Source organism: Macaca nemestrina, chromosome 1 (genome assembly GCF_043159975.1).
Source record: "Macaca nemestrina isolate mMacNem1 chromosome 1, mMacNem.hap1, whole genome shotgun sequence".
In the NCBI taxonomy this organism is placed as follows: Eukaryota; Metazoa; Chordata; class Mammalia; order Primates; family Cercopithecidae; genus Macaca; species Macaca nemestrina.
In genome coordinates this window covers 142,819,972-142,842,605 of record NC_092125.1, presented here as the reverse complement: position 1 = coordinate 142,842,605, position 22,634 = coordinate 142,819,972, and positions in this window count along the sequence as shown.

Here is a 22,634-nt window from a genome sequence, read left to right as displayed (position 1 = left end):
GATATACCCTGGCATCCAGTCAAATAGACTTTGTTGTCATAGGTGATTTTTACACAGGAAGAATACCGAGATCAAGCCTGCTTTCAGGAAAATGAGCAGTGACTGTAAGGCACATGTACTGGAATAAGAAGAGATGAGGGTCAGGCCCCGGAGCTCTAATAAGGAGGCTGCTCCTATACTCAAGGCAAGAAGTGCTGAAAACTTGACTGAGGAAGTGACACTAGGAATCGGAGGAAAGGACCACCCCAGAGGACAGTTCCACAGTAAAATGACAGAATTTACCAGCCAATCAGATGGGAACAGAGAAGTAGGACCTGCACATGACTTCATTGTTTCTGGCCTTGGAGACTGGCTGCACTCTAATGTTATTGACCATCTGGAATAGAAAGAGACCAGATTCAATTTGATTCCTGTCGCCTTGTTGATCTATGATAAAATAATTTGCTAAATCATTTTAAGAGTTGCCATTATAGTTACAACTAATTAACAAATCCAGAGCCATTATAATCACCATTAATTCTTACTAACTTCATAGTATCCCATATTAATTCCTTTGGGAAAAAAAGAACTAGAATATTCATGCCTTACCCTCCAGAAATTCTGATCAAATTAAAAAGACATACATTTATTTAAAAATTGAATTATAAAACAAAACAAGACTATCAAAGAGGGTCTAAATAAGCAACCCGTGTGTTTCTGGCAATGAGTTCTGTGAGTTCAGAAAAGGGCCAGAGTAGAAACACTCACCCAGAGCTTAGTCAGATGGAGGCCAACCTTAAAGGGCACATACGGGTTGACATTGAACAGGCATACGGTATGTTCTGTCCCTTAGAACTGGGGCTCTCAAAATAAGGTCTGGGATCCCTGGGGATCCTCCAGACTATTTCACAGGGGTCTGTGAGGTCAAAACTATTATCAGATCCAATCAAGATTTTATTTATCTTTTTCTCTCTTATTCTGACATAACGTTTACAGAGGAGTTTTTCAGAGATCAGGTGATGTGATGACATCCTTATTCTGACAGTGCATGAAATGTGTCCTTTTGTATTAATTGAGTTTTTAAATGTTCCCAGTTTTAGCTTCTAACATGATAAATATCTCTATCTATCTATCTATCTATCTATCTATCTATCTATCTATCTATCTCACATTAGCCCACTGATATGGTTTGGCTGTGTCTCCACTCAAATCTCACCTTGAATTGTAGCTCCCATAATCCCTAAATGTTGTGGGAGGGACCAGGTGGGAGGTAATTGAATCATGGGGGTAGGTTTTTCCCCATGATGATCTCCTGATAGTGAATAAGTCTCATGAGATCTGATGGTTTTATAAAAGGGCAGTTCTCAGGCAACCTACAGAATGGGAGAAAATTTTTGCAATCTACCCATCTGACAAAGGGCTAATATCCAGAATCTACAAAGAACTTAAACAAATTTACAAGAAAAAAATCAAACAACTCCATCAAAAAGTGGACAAAGGATATGAATAGACACTTCTCAAAAGAAGACATTTATGCAGCCAACGAACACATGACTAAATGCTCATCATTACTGGCCATCAGAGAAATGCAAATCAAAACCACAGTGAGATACCATCTCATACCAGTTAGAATAGCAATCATTAAAAAATCAGGAAACAACATGTGCTGGAGAGGATGTGGAGAAATAGGAACGCTTTTACACTGTTGGTGGGACTGTAAACTAGTTCAACCATTGTGGAAGACAGTGTGGCGATTCCTCAAGGATCTAGAACTAGAAATACCATTTGACCCAGCCATCCTATTACTGGGTACATACCCAAAGGATTTTAAATCACGCTGCTATAAAGACACATGCACATGTATGTTTATTACGGCACTATTCACAATAGCAAAGACTTGGAACCAACCCAAATGTCCATCAATGATAGACTGGATTAAGAAAATGTGGCATATATACACCATGGAATACTACTATGTAGCCATAAAAAAGGATGAGTTCATGTCCTTTGTAGAGACATAGATGAAGCTGGAAACCATCATTCTGAGCAAACTATCACAAGGACAAAAAACCAAACACCACATGTTCTCCTCATATGTTGGAATTGAACAACGAAAACACTTGGACACAGGAAGGGGAACATCATACAATGGGTTCTGTCGTGGGGTTGGGGGATGGTGGAAGGATAGCATTAGGAGAAATACCTAATGTAAATGACGAATTAATGGGTGCAGCAAACCAACATGGCACATGTATACATATGTAACAAACCTGCACGTTGTACACATGTACCCTAGAACTTAAAGTATAATTAAAAAAAAAAAAGGCAGTTCTCCTGCACACACTTTCTTGCCTGCTGCCATGTAAGATGTCCCTTTGCTCTTCCTTTGTCTTCTACCATGATTGTGAGGCCTTTCCAGCCACGCAGAACTGTGAGTCCATTAAACTTGTTTCCTTCATAAATTATTTAGTCTCAGGTGTATCTTTATTAGTAGCATGAGAACAGACTAATATGCCCACAAAGAGCTCTTTGGAGTCCTCACTAAAATTTTTAAGAGTGTAAAGGGGTCTTTAGAAGAAAAAGCTTGGGAACCACTGCCTTAGGAAGACTACTGAAAGGTATGCTTGACTCCAGCTGACCAAGCTGCAGCATGTCACCTCAGTAACCCCATGCTTTCCCCTAGGCCTTTTCATCCTGTTGTCTCAAAATCTCTTCTGTTACTGATAATTTAGCTTCTCTATAGATCTGAAGTCACTATTCTGTCTCCTACTTTTGCTTTGTTCTGATAGAAAATCATTTTTGTTCCATGTTTCCTCAATATTGTCTCCTTAACATGAGCTGGTATCCTAGACTTCAAGACCTCAGTCAGAAATACAGCTCACATACTTTACAATTCTACAGAGGCACTTATATTAATATTTTTGGAAGTATCTAAATGGAATCAGATTCTACTGTCTTTCCAAACAAGATAAAAACCTCAGAATAATATGTCTGTCCCCAAAATTATCCACCCCAGTTAAAATCCACGTAATTGTTTAGAATTTTAGTTCTAACTTGTTTTATGTAAAAAATTATTGATAATATTATAGTTAATATTATTGTACTATCTATTTACATTTAGATTTGGGTATTAGATTTGTGAGAATCTGAGGATTGTAAGTTTTCAGAGTCTTTGTCTATCTGAAAATATGATTATTTCATCTTCATTCTTGAATAATAATTTAGCTGAACATTGCAAATAGTATATTTCTGGTTACAACCTTGGGTAATGAGCAAAGTGATTTTTGTTCCTGTTCATAAACATGCTAAAGAGACTTTGGCTTCTCGCTTCATGTGGAGAGCCTGGTCCCAGTTTCCTATCACATGCTGCAGGTATTAGGTGCTGGTCCCCAAGCTGGTGTTAAGACTCCAACCTTGGTGACGTTATTCACTCTGGGCTCCCCATGTGCTGTGTGCAGCTTCAGTTCTTGCTAACCACTGGGTTTTCCTTTCTGTTTGTGATCCATAAAGATTTTCCTTTTTTGTTTTAGATTGTGGCTATGCATTTATATATACATATATATTTAATATTGTATCTATCATTCCTATGTGTTTGGAGAATAGTGATGTTTCTGCGTGTGCTCAACTCACCATCTACAGGTCTAAGCCCATATCCTTATAATGGAGCTAAGGGATATATTTGCCAAGGTCTAGAAATACTCAATCTTTTTGACTTACCAAAGCAAGCACAAAATGCAAAGCACTAATTTAGATTTTGTTAAAGATCTTAAATTAAACCTGAGCAATGCTGCATTTGGATTGGTTATTGCAAATTAAACAGAACTATTTCATTTACATTTATGGTCATGTAGGTTAATTAAAAATTTCTCTTTAGAAATACAGCCCCCAAGACTCTATGTAATTTAAATGGGTTCTACATTCATGCAGAGTGAGAATGGCAGTTTCAATATTTAATTCTTGCTTCATAAACTTTGAAGGCTAAAAACACATCATCCCCAAGTTCTGAACTCTCTTTATGTTGGAAACAACTCACTAACGGCAACTTGGAGTTGCTAGGTAACTTGGTGTCTGTGGAAAGCTTCTGATAAAATATATTTAAATCAGATTTCCTGGAGCAGATGGGCAAACTGAAGTGGAAAATAAATTCAAATGATCTGATATTGGCTTTTCATGCTAAAACTAAAATCTCCTTGCAGTCAAAGCTCACACATATCTTCTGAACTTTAGGGTGGCCTTGCTGCAGAGAGCATCACATCTCATTCCCCACAACATGGTACCATCTGAGCTTTGTGAGCTGAATTACTTTCTAGCAATTGGGAAAGATCCCTGAAGAAGAAAGACTGCATGGAGAAGAAAGCGTCTTTGAATGTGTCTGCTTTCACCACTTCTTCACTAGGTAAAATCCTTTCTCATAAGTTAATGGACCCTGGTTGGGGTGGTCTTGTCTTTAGTTCCTCAGATCATCATCATAAAATCTAATTATAAAAGTAGGGTGGAGCTGCTGGGAAGTGAATCAGCTAAGCTACAATCCCCTAGTCTTCAATGGCTCAGGCTAGAAACTCGGAAACCAGAAAAAACTGTGGACTTACTCAGTGAATGCACATACTATGAGGTAGTTATAAGCGTCACCCAATGATTGAATTGTACTGTTTGAGCTTACATCAGTTGAGAATAAATAGAAGCTGCCAGTTATTTTTTGATATTTTTGTCTGTGACCGGGGGTAGGTCGTGGGACTGATGGGGGTTATATACAATCTTCTATAAGGAAGACTTCAGGAATCTTTTTCTGAAGGAGAAACTTCAGTCACCCTACAACCCACAAAAGTCACTTCTTTGCCAAAGTCTCTATAATCTTTTAGGGTTGGTGAATTTGTACAAAATGATACAAAAGGAATCTGGCAGTTAACTTATTAGTTCTGGAACCAATTAGCAAAGAATACTCAAATTCCCAGAAATAATGCCTCAGAGAAGTGTCATCACCTCTCTAATGACATGCAAAAGCAGATGAAATAAAAAAAGAAAATGATTATTGGCCAGCTCAATGGCTCACACCTGTAATCCCAGCATTTCGGGGGGCCAAGATGGGAGGACGCTTGAGCCCAGGAGCGCATGACCAGCCTGGGCAACAAAGTGAAACTCCTTCTTTACAAAAAATAATAAAATAAAATAAAAAGGAGCCGGGGGTGGTAGCATGCACCTGTAGTCCCAGCCAGCTACTCTGGAGGCTGAGGCGGGAGGATCACTTGAGCTCAGGAAGTTGAAGCTGCAGTGAACCATGATGGCACCACTACACTCCAGCCTGGGTGGCAGAGTGAGACCCTGTCTCAAAAAAAAAAAAAACTGATTATCAAACTCCAGCATATGTGACTCTTGTTACCTCACTGTAAGAAAAGGGCATACCAGCAAGAGGAGACACCCCAGTGAGAAGCAGGTATAAACCAGAATATCACATTAGGAAATTGAAGTTAAGGGAAATGGCTCGTGCTGAGTGGCTACCGTCTGGCAGGCAATGTACTAGGTCCTTCAATTGCATCATTTCACTGAACTATTACAGCAGTTACAGAAGGTTGGTTTTGTTTGTTTGTTTGTTTGTTTCCATTTCATAGGAGAAAAAACTGAGGCCCCAAGGGGCCTACTAATTGAAAAGTGGTCACAGGGCTAATAAATGACAGAGCCAGGATTCAGAAACCTGTCTGTCTGATTTCAAATCCCAGACTACTTTGTCAGGAGACTCGGGAACCTTGGGAGGGAGTGGAATCACAGACACTCTCACATACTGCTAATGGGAGCGTAAATTGGTTCAAATTTTAGCGATATGTGTCAAAATGTTAAGTATACACACCATGAAATTTAGCAAAATAGTCTTGTAAGAATTTATTCTAGACATGCACTTTCACAAGTACACAATTATGTATATATGGGTGTTCATATCAGAATGATTTGTAACAGAGAAAAATTGGGAATATCTTTAAGTATCTCATTAATCAGGGATTTGTTAGCAATTCCTGGTAAACCCCATAATAGAATACATTTACTCGTTAAAAATAATGAGGTAAATCTATATGAACACATGAAAAGATATTCCCAATGTTGTTCAATAAAAAAGTAAGTTGCAAAGGAACAATACCTGTGAGTTGTGTGGAGGGGGTACAATCCCCTTTGGAAAAAGGGGACTGTCTGGAAGCATACCCAACTCACTGTTGTCAATGGTGAACCTGCAGGGAGTGGAGTGGGGGTGTTTCTTGGTCAAGTGGGGAGGGACTCTTTCACTTTTCACTTTGCAACCTTCTAAATTCTCTGATTGTTTTTCCCAATAAGCAAGTATTACTTTTATAATAAAAGAAAAAAATTTAAAGAAGATCCTTTGAACTTAGAAAATAATGGAAGGTTTTTGTAACACAAAAATGAAGTGGGTCAGGATCTGTTGGAGAATAAAGGGAAGGCAGATGATGATTAAGGAGCTAATGATTGCCAAAGGTCGTTTATGCCTTCATGCTAATTGCCAAGGCAGATTCACAAAGAACTTTAGCATTGGAGAGGGTGCACCTTGAAGGCAGAAGACCAAAAAGGAAACTCTTCGTGATATTTTGGATAACTTGTCAAACCAATGCCCAAATGCTTTGATATTCTCTCAACCTTGTTCAGTGCATGGAATCATCGACACAATTGTTCTGTTCATACAAATTATGAGCAAAGGAATACTAGTAGGCAGCTCAGGTAAGAAGAGAAGTAGTTTTCCCCCAAAAAACTTGGCTACGGCAAACGATTCTATCCCCAGGATGCCTGGAGTTTGTCAGTGACAGCTGCAGCCCTTTCTGCCTGGAAATATTCTCCTTCTGATGTGGAGGCAGATTGCATTTGCCTGGCTAATCCGGCCATACACTGGAGAAATGACGTAAGGCCCGAGCTACCCATATGTCCTATAGATTCCAAAAGAAGACGAGCTACCAACAGGTTTTTTGCCACTGCTTTTTCTCATGGCAACATGGCCATTATTGTTTGATTAGTTTTCTTTGCACTGAGGCTAAAAGGAATTTCTGCTGAGTGTCTCCGAGATGCCTCAGGCATCTCCGGGCACTTTTTGCAGGACACAACTGAATACTTTTTGTAGAACTTTCCTTACAGTCACTTACTTTGTGCTGTATGAAAATATGATTTATCTGTTTTCCCTTTACTGCCTAGTGTTTCCTATTCTTATAATTTTGTTCTAGTTAGGTTTCCTTTTGCTTTTAAAAAGCCATTGTTTGTACTTTCCCTGATAATAGTAATAGCTCATCTTTACTAGGGCTTATGATGTACCAGGCACTATTTTAAGTGTTTTATGTAAATTAATTAATTGAATCCTCATTATAAATCTATGAAGTCGGCACTGTTTTCATTAGACAAATGAGGAAACTAAAGTGTGAGGAGGTTAAGGAACTTACCCAAGCAGTAGAGCCAGGATTCAAAACAGACCTGTCTTACTCCAAAGCATGTTTATTTAGCCATGTACTACACTGTATCACAACAAAGACAGCAGTCTGTCTTATAGAAGGCAGTCTATCTGTCCTGTCCTTGACTCCACCTCTTCTCCAGGGCATTATCATTTCACCTTCCTTAACAAGGAGGGACTCTACTCAGAGTCCTCAGCTCCCCACCAGCCATGGCTCAAGACACCAGCTCCTTTCCTGCCAACTCTAGCCCAATTGATCTCTTCCTTTGCTAACAACTTTTGCCTTTGTTGAGAGCACCATACAATTAGCATATATTTTAAAATACCCTGTTATCTAATTAGCTGAAATACATAATTTAACACTTTCTCACAGTCATACCTGCCTTCCCAGGTTTTGAAGGTATATCAGACACCTCTTAGGCTTCACCTCATATCCTCTTAACCCACCTTTTTTTTCCAACTTTTGCTGCAGCAAGCAGCTATGCCCAGGTATAACCAGATAAAGATCTTGTCTCAGCTGCACTGTGAATCTGTTCCACTCTCTAGCCTGAGTTTTTCTAACCTGAATAGATGTCTGCTGGAATTTCCTCAGCACTCATACATATGCAAACCTAGACATTCGAGAGAATTAACATTCCTTGGGGCAACCCTTGACTAATAAAGATAGGATCTGGTGAGTAGAGCTGCCCTCTCTGGCCCTTGGGCAGAAAACTCTGAGTCACTTTCAGAGGCCTACAATAATGACCAGCTTTCTAATGTCCGCTTTTATTGGCTTTTTCTATAAGGAAGTACGGGGCCAAGGCCTATGGATGGACCTATGAGGATAGGCATAAAGGGTGAGGATTTTTTAAATCCTATGTTAATGCTCATGAGCATCCACCATAGTGAATCAATAGAGCATCAACAACCAAGTAGACAGGATGACTTGTCTTCTGGATGTCAGTGTCTCTCCTTTGCCATTCCAGTACTTTTGCAATTGGCTCATTAATGGCATGGCCCTAGTGACAGGAGTAGAGACTAGGCATGGACACAACAGTATCAAGTCCTTCTCACCAGGGCTGATATAGCTCCTGTCATTGCTGAATATTTTTCTTGCCAGAGGACAGGCTGGCATAGATAAGGCACCATCCTCAGAGATACTAGCCAGGCACTTGGCAGCAAGTTGATGACATCACACCTAATTCCATTATTAGAACTGACACCTAGTTGGATACGGTTTTGCCTTCCCTGACATCAGTGCTGTTGCTGACACTGATATCTGAGGACTTGTGGAATGTGTTCTTTACTGAAATGGGATTCCACGCAACTATGCCTCAGACTAAGGGATTCATTTGATGGTAAGAGGGTTGTGACAATGGGCACATGATCATGGGATTGATTGGTCTTACAATGTACTTCTTCACCCAGAGGCAGCCAGCCTAGTAGAATAATGGAACAGCCTAGTTAATGTGCTAGCTTGGGCATAATACCCTATGAGGTTGAACTGTATCCTCCAACATGCAGTATATGCACAGAACAAACAGTGCTGATTCTCTACTAGCTATAATATATGGGTCCAGGAATCAACTGGTGGAAATAAGATTGGTTCTTTTCACCATCATTCTCAATGATCCACTTGTGAAATGTTTATGAAGCAATTGACCCCGATTCCTATAAGGAAATAGGGTTGCTATTAAACAGTGGAGGTGATAGGGCAGAAGGGAGTACGTCTAGGACCCAGGGATTCAATGGGGCATCTCTTGGTGGTAACTCCAATGCCCACTGATAACTGTAAATCGGCAACCGCAGCAACCTCAGCCCACAGGGGCTAACGCAACCCAGTCCCCTTGTGGGTGAAGGTCTGAGTCACTCTTAGATGACTCCTAGGTTGCTGGGAGGCACCCTAGACCAGCTGAGGTGTTGGTAAAGGGTGAGACAAAACTAGAATGGGGTGGAAGATGAAGGTGACAAATGCTAATTATGGCATTGGGATCAGTTGTAGCAGTGAGGACTGGACCTCATCACATTAACCTTCCTTTATGAAGTCTTGAAGGCTCTGTGAAGAAAAATAAAGCAGATTAGGGAGATGGAGAATAGCAGGATTGGGTGACTATTTAAAAAGAATGGTCAAGGAAACTTTCTCTGATTAGGGGACATTCGAGCAGAAACCTAAATGAAGTAAAGGAGCAAGCCAGATGAGTACATAGGACAAGAGCATTCCAGAGAGAGAAAGTAGCAGTCCAGATGTTCTGAAGTGAGAGCATGCTTGGTGTGTTTGAGGAGGGTAGTATGGCTAGAAGGGGGCGAGCAAAGGAGGGAAGCAGGAAGAGAAGTGATCAGGAAGACAACGGGGCTCAAACCATGATGGGCTTTGCAGGTAGAAGGAGGACTTTGGGTCCCATTTTGTGTGAGGTAGGGAGCCATCAGTGGATTCTGAGATCATATGATTTATTTTGCATTATATAGAGCCCTCTGCTGCTCTGTGGATTGGCTATATGAAGTCCAGGAGGGGTGCAGGGAGATCAGTTAGGACACTACTGTGGTAGCATGTGTAGATCTCATTTAAGATGGTGTTTCTGGGTGCATAGGGTAAAGGCATGGGGTTGCTGAACATCAGGTCTTGGATTAAGAGTGGTATTACTGTTCTTTAGGGTTGACTTTAAGCTACTCCTGAGCAAAAACTAACTCTTCTACTTCTTGGGTGTAGTGGTGAATGCTCAGAAAATGCCTATGATTTTCTCATTTGAACACATATTTAGCCTTTGCTAAGAATTCATAGAAACAATCTCTCTACATTAAAACACATAAGTGACATGTGGTTTCCAAGATCAGGCCTATCATTTTAACATAGGTACCCAGATCATGTGCTAGGAAATGTGCTCCTTGCTACACACATACCTTCTCTTTTAATTCTCTTAACAACCTTGGCAGGTGAAGTTACTCTTTACAAGGTACAGGTGGCATTATTCTGTATAAGTTATTCATACAAGTTTCTGTATGAAGAAACAGAGACTGGGGGTAGAGGTTGAGTAAACTGCCAATGGTCATCAGAGGGTAAGGGACAGAGCTCTGGATCTGAACCAAAAGCTGATTCCAGAGCCCACGCTTAACGACAACTCTGAATTATTCATCCACATTCTTTGGTGGCCTAATCTTATTTTTGTGATCTTTCAGATTCCTCTGACGATGAAAAATAACTAACATTAACAGGAAGTGCTGATTTTTTAAGCCTCATTTGCCTGGAGGGAAATAACAAAGGTAATGATTCTATTTGTTTATTAAGATGCCTGTCAGAATGATCCTTTTGCTCCTGGAAAATCATTTGAGCCAATGACAAGAATGGGTGGGCATTTTATTCTGAGCTTCTTTGATGATATCTGCTGCAATTTTACTGCTGTGTGACTTTTTTTTTTTTTTTTTTTACCCCAGAAAGCCATAGTTCTGCCTTATTCCTACTTTCAAAAATCATTACTATAGTTGCATCACAGAAGAAGGGGGAAAAAAAAAAAAGACAGACGTGTGAGCTGCCCATGAAATAGAGTAGTTTGCCACACATGAGCACAGCCCTTTTCATGTGCTGGCTGTGAGCCTGTCCTCATGCTGGGGTGGAGAAGCTCATTACTGCTCAAAGTAACCAAGAAACAGCGCCTGGCAAAGGGTAGAGGGAGACCAAAGGCCCAGAGTGCTCCCACCAAATTGGATCCTGGAAAGTCTGACACTGGAGCAACTACTAGAGTCACTCGGCAGCCGCTTGCTTGGGCTTTTTACAATGAAACTGCAGGATTAAAGGAGGCCATTTTGGTGAACTGGAGCATCGCCCAGTATTTGCCAATGGATAGAAGGGTCACAGGGTTGGAGGCCATGTAGAATAACTGATGCAAAAGTAGCAGATACTCGTTTGTCCAGACTGCAAATACCCAGTTTTAATGTCTTGCTGAATCTGCAGCTCTCCTAGAAGCACAATGAAGTGTCTGCAACTCGGAACACGTTTTGTGCCTTGGACACTGCATGTGCCCTTCACTCCTGCTTTCCACTTCTATCTTCTTGGCCACCCTGCCTGTATTTTGATGAACCTCTGCCACTGGAGTTGGTATGTCCTGCCTAAATGGCATTTCAGCATGGATTTCCCCAGGTGCCTAGCATCCTTTCCTAGATTAACGTGTCAGTGGCATATGGTGCAAATGGCCTGTCGTTCAGTTTCAGAATCAGTTTAAAATATCTGCCAGGCTGCTATCTCCTTTGGCATAATGCCTGTGGCCCCAGTGTTTGAGAAAGGAGAGCAACATTGTCTGAAAATTATTTAGAGTGATTTTTTTCCTCTGATAGCCAGAATCTGGTTTCCTGTCTTTCCGCATTTCTCTCTCTCTCATTTCTTATCCCTGGTATCTGAGCAAAAGAAAGAAGTCTATGTTCTGATATTGAGTGCCTAGGAGCAGGGAAAGTGTTGAGAGCAGCCTTTGGTGCATTGGTTCCTTTATTGTATTTATTTTGTATTTATGTATTTATTCATTTATTTATGCTTGAGACAGAGTCTCTTGTCACCCAGGCTGGAGTACAGTGGTGCGATCTTGGCTCACTGCAACCTCTGCCTCCCAGGTTCCAGCAATTCTCCTGCCTCAGCCTCCCAAGTAGCTGGGATTACAGGTGCACACCACCACAACTGGCTAATCTTTTGTATTTTAGTAGAGTCGGGGTTTCACCATGTTGCCCAGGCTGGTCTCAAACTCCTGAGCTCAGGCAATCCACCCGCCTCGGCCTCCCAAAGTGCTGGGATTACAGATGTGCATCACCACACCCGGCCATTGTATTGGTTCCTTTACAGGCTCTTTTTCCATAAAGGGGAGTATATTGCTTTTTCAAACACTGTTGCATTTTATTCTCTTAAAAGCCCCTGTGTAGGTATTAGCTCCATTTTGCAGATAAAAGAATTGAGGCTCAGACAATTTTCAATGTGGTGAAAGCATACTACAAAGACGTAGAAGAATAATAGTTCAGACCCAGGTTCTCTGACTTCACAGTCCAAAGTCTTTTCACTCTATTAAGTCCATGCATTGACCGTTGTCTGAACTGATATCGTGCCCACATCCAAGCATCTCTGGGGAAGGGGATCTATTTTTACTGCAGTTCAACAGGCAGTGCTCACAGAAGCCTGCGTCTCTGTAGGCATTGTCAGCAAGTGCTCCTGGCTTCTTCTTGTACAAACTCCTCATCGTGCTCTTCTCTCAGTGTGTTTAATGGTGGGTCATTGTTACTATTTAGTTGCCTGATGGGTTTCTGGCTCCTAAATCCAAGTAACGAAGCAGATCCTGCTGTCCCTGGGATTATCCCCTCTTGATGAGTGATGACCTCAGGATTGGAGGCAGCCGACCTGCAGGCAGAGAGAGGGGGATGTCAAAGGTTCCTCCAGCTCAATTTGGATTGATGAACCAGAATAATTCAGGCAGCAGGGCTCGTGGAATTGGCCTCAACTGGCAATCTTTTTCCAGAACTGTTCTTTCTCAATTTTTGTATTTGAGGTGGAGTGTTTCTGCCAATTTCTCACTTACATCCTCTCTTTTCTACTACAGGTATTTGGAAAGCACCCTCACTCTCATCTATTGGCTGGATTCATTGTCTCCACAACACCAAACAATCGGATGGACCCCATTCACCAACTAGTCATTTCCACCTTTATGCTCTACTTTGCTAGAACCTTCCACTGAAAACACCTCACAGGTCTTTATTCTGTCATCAAAATTCTGTACCTGCTTCCTGTCCAATTCATCACCTTCAAGAAATCTCCAAATGAGTCTATCCAACTAATAGCTTCTTTATTCCAAATTCCTTCCAATGATAATAACAACAGTACTTCTTAAACATTTTATAATTGTTAATTTAAATAAGTAATATCAGGTGGCCCAACATTTAAATGTACACAGGGTATACAAATAATCAAAGTGAAAGGTAATTTGTGCTCTTGTCCCAGCTCCCTAGCTCCCAGCTCACAGGCACTCTGTGACCAGTTCCTTTTGTCTCCTTCTGAACCTTCCAGAGATATCGTTATATGTATATATACTTTTAAAAAATGTATCAACAATATATGAGAATAACTGTTAACATATATTAGTAATTATTATTATTATTTTTATTTTACTTTAAATTATAGGATACATGTGCACAACCTGCAGGTTTGTTACATATGTATACATGTGCCATGTTGGTGTGCTGCACCCAATGACTTGTCATTTACATTAGGTATATCTCCTAATGCTATCCCTCCCCCCTCCCCCAACCGCATAACAGGCCCCGGTGTGTGATGTTCCCCTTCCTGTGTCCAAGTGTTCTCACTGTTCAATTCCCACCTATGAGTGAGAACATGCAGTGTTTGGTTTTTTGTCCTTGCAATAGTTTGCTCAGAATGATGGTTTCCAGCTTCATCCTTGTCCCTGCAAAGGACATGAACTCATCCTTTTTGGTGGCTGCATAGTATTCCATGGTGTCTATGTGCCACATTTTCTTAATCCAGTCTATCATTGATGGACATTTGGGTTGGTTCCAAGTCTTTGCTATTGTGAATAGTGCCACAATAAACATATGTGTGCATGTGTCTTTATAGCAGCATGATTTATAATCCTTTGGGTATATACCCAGTAATGGGATGGCTGGGTCAAATGGTATTTCTAGTTCTAGATCCATGAGGAATCGCCACACTGTCTTCCACAATGGTTGAACTAGTTTACAGTCCCACCAACAGTGTAAAAGCGTTCCTATTTCTCCACATCCTCTCCAGCACCTGTTGTTTCCTGACTTTTTAGTGATCGCCATTCTAACTGGTGTGAGATGGTATCTCATTGTGGTTTTGATTTGCATTTCTCTGATGGACTGTGATGATGAGCTTTTTTTCATGTGTGGGCAAAGGATATGAGCAATTATATAAGAGATGCCATGCTAAGCACTTTACATGTATTATTTCATTGAATCCTCCCAACAACTTTATCAGATGTATCCTCACATGATCCATATTTATAAATAAAGAAATAGAGGCTCAGAAAAGTTAAGGAGCTTACCTATGATCACACAGTGTTGTAGCAGAGTTGGAATTTGATCCCCGGCTGCCTGACTGCAGAGCCCAAGCTCCTAACCACTGTGCTACTTGCCTTAAAATGACTCTCTGATTGTCTCATATACGTATGCATCTGGTTTCCCAGCTAAATCAAAGAGTCTTCAAAAACAAAAGAAGCAGTGTGGGATAGTGGAAAGAACGCACACTTGGGAATCAAATCCCGGCTTTGAAACTTACTAGCTATGTGACTACAGGTAAGTTTCTGAAACTCTCTGAACTTCCATGTTCTCATCTGTAAAGTTAGAAAACTGCTAACCTCATTAGCATTAGAGGGAGGCAGGCGTGTTGTGATGATCAGGGGAGATAAAGAATGTAAAGCATCTGGCACATTAGACGTTTGCAGAAATAGTAGTGACTTTCTCAAGAGCTGTGTCTTTTTAAAAATATATTTGCCTGCTTTAGCTACCCTGTGCAAGGTGGAAAGGTGCATAGGCAATCCTCATGTGATGTTTGACATAATATAAACCTGACCTTTCCAGTGGAAAATGCCATACAGAAGTCCCTGAAAGTAAATACAAGGCAACAGGCTCTTGTACCTAGGACCCATGGGTCTTGCTCTAGAGGGGATAGTTGGTCATTTGTTGGCTATTCAAAGAAATGTATGGAATAGTATACAAGATTGGCCTAATGGTCGTACATATTGTAAATCTTCACTGAGGTAAACAAGCATAAATGGAGTCTAAAGGGGAAAAAAAACTGAAGAAACACTGTCAGGAATTTTTTCTGGAACATTCTTCCTCCAGACACCCTCATGGTAACCCTTTCCCCTCCTTCTAGTCACCTCCTCAGAGGTCTCTCCTGACCTGCAACCTGTCCCAACTCCCACTTTATTTTTAATTTTTTCATAACACTTTGCACCTGCAGTTATGTAATATAATTATCCTGTCTTTTGCATATGTTTTTCATGGTCTGATTCCTCTAGAATGTAAGCTCCCTGAGGGCAGAGGCCTTGTTTTTTTCACTGATATATCCTAAGCCCTTCAAATAGTGTCTGGCACATAATGCCTGCTCAGTAAATACCTATTGGAGGAATAAATTTTTCAGATAAGAAAACTGAGGTTAAGTGACTTGGCCTAGATAATTTTGCCAGTTAACAGCAGAGTTAAGACTAGAACTCAGTTTTTCTGCCTGCCAAACCAGTTGTCTTTCCATTAAATCGTATTTTTAAGGATGTAGGAGCGTATATGTAGGATTGAGGAAAGATTTGATTATTGAGGAATCCAGAAAAAACTGGAAATGAGTGCATATAGACAAAATAACTGAAACATGAAAGTGACAGTAGGAAAAAAAAAAAGCCATAGATGTGGGTGGCAATGTTGATTTTTTTTCAAAATTTTGTTTAAGTACCTGAAACTCTGCTGTCAGTTTATCTAGTGAAATAAGATTCATGATCAATATGTGGAGACGGAAATTTCAGACCTCATTATACACAAACTGAAGATTATTCCTTTGCTGTCACTGTGGCATTTGACACACCAGTGAAAACAAAAGGAAATCTGTCTCAGATGCCCCTTTTAGCTTTGACAGATGTGGAAATGCATGAGTTTGGAGCGTAAATTTTTGGTTGGATGTTACATGTGAGCATGTCCCAAGATACAGCTAGAGAAACCACCACCATGTTCACAGTTGAGAGCCACAGCCCTAGTGATGAGCTGAATTTCAGTCCAGGATGTCTGCTCCCATCCCTACTTTGTTCTCTTATCTTGAAAGCAAAAGAGGCACTCTGTCTTTTCCCAGGCTAATCTTCCATCTGAGCTTTTGGTCTCATCTCTTTCTCCCATCACTTACCCCTCTTTCTTGAATCTTAAATCTATCTTTTCCCCATATGTGCAAACATGTTCAAATCTCCTCCATGCTAATGCAAAATTATAAAAATCTTCCAACAATCTCTTCAATCAGTAACCTACTGATGTAAAAGCAAAACACCCCAAAACAGTGGTTTCAAACAGAAAGAACTTTATTCACAAATTGATAAGTCATCTGGGCCAGGCTCAATTGGTCTCTATTGACTTCAGCTGGGCCTGAAACAGTGACTACACACCCTCAAGAGGGTGCAGTCAGCTGGAGGGGTCAGCTAGGGCAGGCTGGTCAAGGGTGAGCTCACTCGCATGCCTGACAATTAAGCAGGTTATTAGTTATGGTGAAGTCGGTGACTGGGACACTGGTCGCTTATCATCCAGCAGTTTAGCTCAGGCTTGTTCTCATGGTTGCTGGGCAGGATTTCAAGAGGCAGAGAGAGAAAGAGAGAGAGAGAGAAAGCAGAAATACAAGACCTCTTGAATTGGCACAACACCAATTCTTCCTCATTTTATTGACAAAAACAATTCACAAGTCCAACCAAGGGGCAAGGAAATAGGCTCTACCTTTTGATGGGAGGAGCTGCAAAGTCACATCACAAAGGATGTGGATTCAGGGAGGGATGGAGAATTAGGGTCAGTTTTGTAATAATCCTACAATATCTCTCTTCATCCTTAAGCTTCAGCCTAGGTGTCTCCTTTCCTTCACATCCAAACTTCCAGAAAGGGTCATTATCACTAGCCTTGGCTACTTCCTTACCAACCAGTCACTCCTCACCCAAGATGACCTCATCTTATTTCTGCCATCTCCCTTTTGATGGAACTACTCTCTTTAAAGACAACAATGGATCAAATATCAAATACTATGAACTTTCAGCTGTCATCTTACTTAACTTTATTGCACAATTTGCCCTGTATGGCTATTTTCTCCTGCTTAAAACTCCCCTCCCTTACTGCCTGCATTCGCTCTCTCCTGCCTCCTTCTACTCCTCTGGCCATTGCTCCTCAGGTTCCTTGGCTGGCTAGTGTCTGTCCTCTGGCTCGTCAATGTTAATGTTTCTGTTGTCTCTTTTCTTTTCTTCCTTCTCATGTTAAATTCTTTCCAAAATCTAATGTAGTCAAAGGAATACCACCTATATTCATCTTTATTCTAACCCCCTTTTAACCTGCAGGTATAAAGTGTCAGTGCCTACTGGATATTGCCATAGGCTCCTCAAACATAACATGTGTCTTCAACTGAGTTTAATATCGTTCTTCCAAAATGTGATTCTGTCTTCACTTTCTTTGTTAACAGCTTTTCAATTATTTCAATTCATCAAGCTGAAAATGGAGGACTGTCCTTAACTCCTTCCAACCTCGACTTCATACAACCCAAAATATTAGGTCCTATCAATTCTACCCCCCAAGTATCTCTCAGAGTCACCCCTTCCTCACATCTATGCTGCTACCTGAGTTTAGACTGTCCCCCTCTGTTGCCCAGGCCAATGCAGAGCCTTTCATCTGCTGCCCTGACCCTCTTCTGCAACCAGAGATCTTCTGAAATGCAAATTGGTTATTCCTGTGCCTTATACGCTTCCACTGGCTCATTTCTGCCAAGATAAAAATCTAAACCCTTTGCAAAAAAAAGTACTCCATCTCATTTTAAGAAAAAGAAGGTTTATTATCAGGAAATAGGGGATTCTCATGAAGCAAGAAGTACAGCCAGGCAGCAGGGGAGTTGTCAGGAACAGAGTCCCCCGTGTGCTGGCTTCTCTCTCACTGCCTTCAATATCTTACCTCTGCGTGTTTCTTTGACTTTACCCCATTCTCCTGAAGACTTTCCCACCCTGTCTCTCTCTGCTTGTTCATTTAATGCACATGGCCCCCTATACACATTCTTAATCCAAGCCTACCTAACCATCATATCTCTCAGAACAAATTATTGAGAAAGAAAATCTGATTGGCTTAGCTCTTGGGTCAAATGCTCAATTGGCTGTGACCATGAAGGGGTGAGGTTATATGGACAAAACGTGACAGCGGTGGAGGCCCACATCTTCAGCGGAAGCTGTAGGGAAGAATGTTCTCAGAGAAGACAGTGTGGGCTGGGCAGGCAACTCAGACAGGCCCATTCTATTCCTTAATGTGGCATATGTTATTTTTCTAGTATCATCTACCAAATTTTCTCCCACTGCAATGAACTATCCACTTCAACTACATAGAGCTACTCCCCATTCCCTACACACGTCATGCTGTTTTTCATATGGTATTCCCAATACCTGCAATATTCTACCCCCCTCAACTCTCTAGAAATCTCCTCCTTGTTTTTTTTTTATTTATTTTATTTATCTAATTTTTTTTTTTTTTGAGACAGAGTCTCACTTTGTTGCCAGGCTGGAGTGCAGTGGCATGATCTCAGCTCACTGCAACCTCCACCTCCTGCGTTCAAGCAATTCTCCTGCCTCGGCCTCCCAAGTAGCTGGGACTACAGGCACATGCCACAACACCCAGCTAATTTTTGTATTTTTGGTAGAGATGGGGTTTCACCAGTTTGGCCAGGATGGTCTTGATCAGGTTGAGCTCATGATCCACCCACCACGGCCTCCCAAAGTCCTTCTTATTTTTTAATATCCAATGTCGCCTATACTGTGAAGCCTCCCTTGCCCCTGTTAGTTGCTCTGTCTTCTAGGAATGCTTAGCACTTTGCACACTTAGCACTTTCCACTTACACTCTTAGAGTGTATATTATACCAAATTGAAATTGTTTGCTCCCTTTGCTAGATTATGGGCTTTTTTAAATTGGCAGGCACCATCCCCAGCATCTGCTATAGTGTTGGGCACATAGAACTGAATGAATTAAAATGTTAAGTGAACAGAGTTTCTAAATCAATTGTATTACTCCATTCTTACACTGCTATAAATAAATACCCAAGACCAGGTGCAGTGGCTCTTGCCTGCAATCCCAACACTTTGGGAGGCCGAGGTGGGTGGATTACGAGGTCAGGAGTTCGAGATCAGTCTGGCCAACATGGCGAAACCTCATCTCTACTAAAAATACAAAAAAAAAAAAAAATTAGCCAGGTGTGGTGGCATGCGCCTGTAATCCCAGCTACTCAGGAGGCTGAGGCAGACGAATTGCTTGAACCTGGGAGGTGGAGGTTGCAGTGAGCCGACATTGCACCACTACACTCTATCCTGAGTGGCACAGCAACACTTCATCTCTTAAAAAAAAAAAAAAGAAAGAAAGAAAAAATACCTGAGACTGGGTAATTCATAATGAAAAGAGGTTTAATTGGCTCACTGTTCTGCAGGTCGTATAGGAAGCATAGCTGAGGAGGCCTCAGGAAACTTTCAATCACGATGGAAGGGGAAGCAGGTACATCTTCACACGGCTGGAGCAGGAGAGAGAGAGAGTAAGGGGAAGTGCTATACACTTTAAAACAACCAAATCTCATGAGAACTCACTCACTATCATGAGACCTGCAAGAAGGAAATCTGCCCTCATGACCCAATCACCTCCCACCAGACCCCTTTTCCAACATTGGGGATTACAATTTGACGTGAGACTTGAGCAGGTACAAATCCAAACCATATTGCCAATGGTTCCCCAAGTGTGTTCCTGGATCATTAGCATCAGCATCATCTGAGAACTTGTTAGAAATGCAAATTCCTAGGCCCCTCCACAAACATACTAAATAAAAAAAACTCTAAGAGTAGAAGTGGTAGGCACAACCTTGTCTCTTGCCCCCAGATGTCTATGTCCTATTCCCTGGGACCTGTGAGTATGCTATGCTACATAGCAAAAAGGAATTAAGGTTGCAGATGGAATTAAGATGAGTGATCAGCTGATTTTAAAATAAAGAGTTTATCCTGGATTATCCAGGTGGGCCTAATGTTATCAAAAGGGTCCATAATGGGGAAGAGGGAGATGGAAGGGTCAGAATCAGAAAGATAACACCATGAGAAAGACTTGATCAGCCACTGCTGGCTTTGAGGATGGAAGGAGGCCACTAGCCAAAGAATGCAGGCAGCTTCTAGAAGCCAGAAAAGGCAAGAAAACAGATTCCCCTAGAGTCTCCAGAAAGGAATACAGCTCTGTCAAAATCTTGACTTTTGTCGAGTGAGACCCACTTTAGACTTCTGACTTCCATAACTATAAGATAACAAATTGTTGTTGTTTTAAGCCACCCAGTCTGTGATAATTTGTTACTGCAGCAATAAGATACTAATACAGTAGAGCCCAGCAATCTGTGTTCCAACAAGCCTTCCAGGTGATTCTGAAATTTCCTCTCACTATGCACTGTAGCACCAGGTATTAAACTGACTACATTCTTCATCCTTCTTTCTTGTGTTTGCTTGTTTGACTGTCTCTGTATGTTCACCACTGTATCCTTGCCTACTGCTGGCACTCAGTAGTAATAATAATGGTAGTAGAAGGAGTTACAGTAGCAGCAGCAGCAAATGCTTGTTGAGAATGTCTATGTGTAAAGTGTTACTCTAAGCACTTTACATGACTTAACTCAGTCCTTGTAATAGCCCTGTGAAGTAAGTGATATTACTACCCATATTTTATAAATGAGGTAACTGATGTCCAGAGAAGAAAAACAACTTTCCCAAGATCCCCTAGCTAGTAAGTGGAACAGCCAGACCTCAAACTCAGTCTCACTTAGAGCCCCTACAATGTGCTCTGTAGGCAGAGTACAACATATGTTGGATAGGTGAACGAATGAATGAATGAATGAATGAATGATAAACAGTAAGTTGAACTTGAGGACTTTTTATTTTTGTAGATTTAGAGGGTACATGCACAGTTTTGTTACTGGATATATGTGTAGTGGTGAAGTCTGGGCTTTTAGTGTAACCATCATTCAAGAAGTGTACATTGTACCTGTATTAGTCCATTTTCACACTGCTATAAAGATACTACCTGAGACTGGGTAATTTATAAACAAAGGAGGTTTAATTGATTCACAGTTCCACATGGCAGGGAGCGGGGGGCCTCAGGAAACTTACAGTCATGGCAGAAGGGAAAGCAGACACCTTCTTCACAAGGCAGCAGGAGAGAGAAGTGTGAGCACAGGAAAAACTGCCACTTGCAGATCCATCAGATCTCTTGAGACTCACTATCATGAGAACAGCATGGGGGAAACTGCCCCCATAATCCAATCACTTCCCTCCCTTGACATGTGGGGATTACACGTGGAATTACAATTCAAGATGAGATTTGTGTGGGGACACAGAGCCAAACCATATCAGTACCCAATACGTAATTTCTCATCCTTGACTTCCTTCCCACTCTCCCACCTTTTGAAGTCTCAAGTGTCTCTTACTCGACTCTCACCTGAGGACTTTAGAAACTTTGGAAAGGAACAGTGGAGCTCTAAAGGAATATCATCCCAGCACTGATTCAGAGGAGTGGGGAGAAGACACATGCTTCTCTTGCATGGATGTCAAACAGAAGACACAGGAAAGCAACTAGAACAGGAGTGGAAAACAGGACTGGCTGAAGACGACAGAGTATAGGAGTGGAGAGGGTGCACCCTGGGTAGGAACTGTGCATGGCTTCCTGAAATGGGGGAGCCAAGAGGTTTTTTTGTTTGTTCGTTGTTTGAGGTGGACTCTCACTTTATGGCCCAGGCTGGAGTGCAGTGGCAAGATCTCGGCTCACTTCAACATCCACCTCCCAGATTCAAGTGATTCTCCTGCGTCAGCCTCCCGAGTTGCTGGGATTACAGGTGCATGCCACCACACCCACCTAATTTTTTGTATTTTGAGTAGAGATGGGGTTTCACCATGTTGGTCAGGTGGTCTCAAACTCCTGACCTCAAGTGATCCACCCACCTTGGCCTCTCAAAGTGCTGGGATTACAGGCGTGAGCCACCCGGTGCCTGGCCAGCAAGAGTTGAAGGCTAACAGGAGAGGCAAGGCTGGAACTATATTCACCACAGTATCGCTAGCCTCTAGTCTAGGCCTGGAACCTCAGAAACCCAGCGCCTGAATATCAATGTATCTTTGTTGAGTAAAAGAGAATTTTAGTGTGAAATTGTTCTGGGCTCTTCAGACATTCGTTTCAAGATGTCTGAGGAAGATCTGTGATTAGGTTCAGCAGACCTCTCAGTAGTAATGCAGACACTATGAGGGGAAAGGCTGATTTAAAAATCAACACACTGGAGGAGCTGGAGGCACAGGGAGCATAGACAGAATGGGTTCTGGTAAGTGGTCAAGACCCAGTGTCCAGGGAATGTGGCTATTTTCAGTCAGGTGCCTCACTGAGCAAGGGAATTGTAGCATTTATTTAGTGCCCATTGTGAGTCAGCCGTGGGACTAGGTGTCTTCCTTCCTTGAGCTCATTCGAGCAAAATGCCCCAAT